Genomic DNA, 230 nt, shown 5'->3' on the forward strand with positions numbered 1-230 from the left:
CAATCCGGTGGCTCCCAGTGTCAACGGCTGTGCGGGGAGGAGGCTCATGGTTGCCCAGATCCCTGCTTTGCCCCAGCCACCACCGGAATGTGGGACCCCGACCCAGTTCTGTCTTTGCTGTGGACCCCGAGGTGGGGTTGGAGCTGGGGGGCTCCGCTGGGCTCTGGCAAAGGCTGGAAGCAGTAGGTGGAAATGTCCCCACTGTCCCCAGCTCTTGCTGGTCATCCCCT

This window comes from Merops nubicus, unplaced genomic scaffold, assembly GCF_000691845.1.
Source record: "Merops nubicus isolate BGI_N331 unplaced genomic scaffold, ASM69184v1 scaffold27420, whole genome shotgun sequence".
NCBI lineage: Eukaryota > Metazoa > Chordata > Aves > Coraciiformes > Meropidae > Merops > Merops nubicus.